Source organism: Pteropus vampyrus, unplaced genomic scaffold, assembly GCF_000151845.1.
Source record: "Pteropus vampyrus isolate Shadow unplaced genomic scaffold, Pvam_2.0 Scaffold22, whole genome shotgun sequence".
NCBI lineage: Eukaryota > Metazoa > Chordata > Mammalia > Chiroptera > Pteropodidae > Pteropus > Pteropus vampyrus.
The window spans coordinates 9,666,655-9,670,865 of NW_011888803.1; positions in this window are offsets into that span (position 1 = coordinate 9,666,655).

Sequence of the window (4,211 nt, forward strand, 5' to 3'; positions counted from 1 at the left end):
ACCATGTCTTATGCAACTTTTGCTTCCTTGAAGTACTTGCTCTTGAATTCTTGAGCTTCCATGTAAGCAACCCCACTGCCCTGAGAGAAGCCTATAAGGCTTGTGAGGAAGCCCAAACTAAACCTTATGGAGAGCCCGTGGAGAGGCCTGCGCGCGCGCGCGCGCGCGAGAGAGAGAGAGAGATACCTGGCTAGCTCCAGCCACTATCTGTGTGCAGCTGCAGGAGAGACTCCAAGTCCAGGCAAATCATTCCAAAATTCCTAGTCCACAGAAACCAGAAGAGATAATAATATATCATTGATGTTTTAAGTCACTAAGTTTTGGGGGTGATTTGTCATGCAATAATAGTAACCGGAATGCAGAAAAAAGACTTACTTAGGACTTACTTACTAGCAGACCCAGAAATCAAACAGATATAGTTGTTCCAGGCTTTTTCATGTATTGCTGTTAAATAAATAGGAGAGAGAGCAGCAAAATGAGCAATCAGCAACTGGACTGGGTATCCAAGTTGTCTCCTGGCCTGCCCTTGGCTACCGATGAAATGTAAGTCATTTCATCTCTCTGGACCTTCCCTCTATCACCACGTGAATGAATTGGACTACAATCGAGTTTTAAAGATTTTGTGGTTCTCACCTCTGTGCTTCTATCTATTAAGAATCATAATGTCCGTGCTCAAGATATCAGTGTAGGGGTATGACAGTGCCTTTCTCTTATCATTTCTACAAGAAATTCATGCACAAAGCAACGGTGGCAATATAATTGTAAAGTCATTCACTTGCTCTTTTAGTCCTCCAACTTCCCTCCTTATCTTTTCTCATTCGTTCATTCATTTGACAAATATTTGGTGAGCACCTGCTAGTGTCAAACACTGTCCTAAGTACTAGAAAAGCAGTTTTAAAAAGGTAGAATAGTCCTGCTGTTATGGAGCTTACATTTGAGTTGAGAAGGCATAGGGAACAATTTGGTAAAGAAAGGAACAAGATGATTTTAGATAACGGTGTTTCCTATGAAGACAATAGAACATATTGGAGGTATTGCTTAGATTGCAGGTCGAGAAAGGATTCTGTGATGAGGTGAGTTTGAGCTGAAACCTGAGCAAAATGCAGAGCTGATCTAAGAGTGTTCCAGGTAGAGGGCACAGCAAGAACAAAGGCCCTGAGGCTGGAACAATGTGGGTGTGTTCTGGGGAGTAGAAAAAGGTCATCGTGATTGGAACAAAGCTAATAAGAGAGAGCATTGTATGAGAGGAGGTTGGAGGGGTAGGCAGGGGCCAGATTTAGTAGGATCTTGTAAGTGGTAAGGCATTTCAGTTTTATTCTACGTACAAATTGAAGAGATTTTAGGAGTGGAATGATGTGATGTGAGTGAGTGATTTATGAGATTTATGTTTTTAAAAGGTTATGCGTGTCATTCATCCATTTAATGGTTTCTAAGAAAGGGTTTCAACACATATTGACCATACTGGCTACTGAACAAGGTTGGGCTGTGGAGCTGCAGAGGGAGGTGAGTGGGCCTGGAGGACCAGGCAACAGCTAAGCACGAACTGAAAGCTACATGGGACCTTCAGATTATGAGACTGATGCATGACCTACCGTGCTAAGGAGGCAACTACAGAATAAGGGTCAAGGGGGTCAAATATATGGTGACAAAAGGAAATTTAAGTTTGGGTGATGAACACACAATATAATATACATATGACATATTATTGAATTGTACACATGAAATCTATATAGTTTTATTAACCAATGTCACCCCAATAAATTTAGTTAAAACAAAAAGACATAGGAAATAGGAAAGTGAGGTGAGGAAGAAGTATAGCTTGTGCTTGAGGATCTGTGAACACTGAGTACGGATAGACACAGGATTCAAGGGTATGAGAAATGAGCCAGAAGGGAAGACAGGGGCCAGGTCGCTATAAAACCTTGTAGACTGCTTCAGGATTGGACTTAACCTGAAGCAGTGGGTTTGTGATGACACATTCAAATTTCCACTTTTGCTGCCGTGTGGATGGTGATTAAAGTGGGCAAGATTAGTAGAAGTAGGAAGACAAGCTAGGCTTATGGCAGTAATCAGGGGAGAGACAATGGTGACTTAGAGCAGGGCAGGAGCAGTGGGAATGGAGAAACTTACCTGGGTTTGAGAGTGGTTGAGGTTATAAGAAATAGGGCTTAGAGATTAACTATAGGTGGATGAGGTAATGAGTGTGGAGTCCAGGGTGGTGCAGAGGATGGGTGGATGGAAAGCAGACTTCTCTGACCTTTATGTTGTGAACCAGAGATGGAGACTAGGTTCCAGGGCCTAAGGTGAAACAATCTCTTTTGCTCCTTCCATCTTAATTATATACTCTCTGGCTGCTTCCAGTGTTAATGGACACTGAGGGGGAGAGAGGAGGAGAATGTAGGGGCCCTTTCTTGAAGGAGAAAACAATGAACCAGAAGATTACTTTATGCTTGCGCCCTATGTGCACGAATGGACAGTTAAATTTACCTAGCTTGTAGTATTTTCTAGGTACTAAATCTAGTTCTTTTCCAAGAATATTAGATGCATTAGAGTCCTTATCTAACAACAACATGTAAAACTGAGACTCTTACTTCTGTTGTCTTCAAAAACTTTAGTCCTGCCACCACTGAGCACCTGTCCATGCCAAGATCTGGAAGACAAAGAGGAACCAGAGCAGGATAGGAAAGTTCTTGTGAAAATCACTCTGATTTGTGCCTGCCACCTCCCTCCCACCCTCCCTCTCCTGTCCCCCGATGGCATCTTGTTGCTCTTCTTCTTAACAGTTTTTGAAAAGTTAACGGTGAAAAAGACAACATTTAGACACATATTATAAAGAAAGCATATAAATATATGTCTTGCCGCTTTAACAGCTTGGGTTTGTCTCAATTTTCTTTAAGTCAGAAAAACTGAAAACAACAACAACAACAACAAACCAATAGCAAAACATAGAGGCATTACTCAGCCCTGTTTTGAGACACGTGACTCTCATTCAGGTATTGAGAGCCATGTGTTGGAGCACGACTACTAATTTATTGTAATATTAATGAAAGTATAAGAGTGGGACCTTTGGGTGTTTATTGCTTATGGTCCTTCAAAGGTTTCTATCTTTTTTGATGCATGGCTAACAAAAGTAGAAACGACTTAAGCCAAGACTTCTTTTTAACCTTTGTATAAGTTATATAACACACCGGTCTAGGGGAGGCTTATATTAAAATAAACACAGAGTTTATTTTAAACTCTGGCTCTATCACCACCCAGCTGTATGATATCATGGGCAGTATTAATGCATCTCTCCAAGCCCCGGTTTCCTTAACCGTAAAATGGCATAATCATGGTATCCACCTTAGAAGACAATATTTAATGATTAATAGTACAGACTCTGGAGCTGGACTTTCTGGATTCCTACCTTTACTCTGCCACTTGCTATGTGGCCTTAGGGAAGCCACTTCACCTCCCTGAGCCTCAGTTTCCTAATCCGTAAAACCGAGTTTGTGATGGTGCCTTCCTCATTGGGTTGTTCTGAGGACTGTAAAGCAATTATAATCCTCTTGTATGGAGGGGTTTTCCCAAGAAGTAGTCCCTCAGGGAAGCACTACACACATAGCAAGTACTATTTCACTAATTGTTAAACAAATAAAAAGGACTTTTGAGAAGATTAAGTAGCGCAATGTATAGGAAGCCAAGTGGCTAGTATGGCGTTAGTGACTGAGATTTAGAACCTTATGCCTGCGCTCCTGCCCCCACCTCCAGCCTGTCTCAGAACTGGGCATATAGTCAGTGCTAGATCTATACTATTGGTGACAGCTGACTCAACTTTAAGAAATATGAGGCACTCTCTGGCCCACAAGGTTCATATTCTTTCTTTGCAAGTGAAAGATGGTACTGATTTCAGAGCCTTGTGAGGGGAGATGTGATGTTTCTTATTTACTAACATTTACTTGGACTGATGTCTGGGACACCCAAAATATGTTATGAATCAGTCAGAGGATAACAAGATCTGTAGCACTGTACAGATTACTCACTAATTTGACATTTGGGGATTTTTGCAAAATGTTAGGGAACATTTGACAAGATGTAAATTGCTACATCTATAAGTACATTTGACTCTGAGGATGGGTGGCACTCTCCCCTGATGTGGTTACATTTGATGCAAGCAGCTGTTGCATCCTGACAAGGTGGCTTGTTTTATTTTTCTCTCCTAAAGGAAAAAA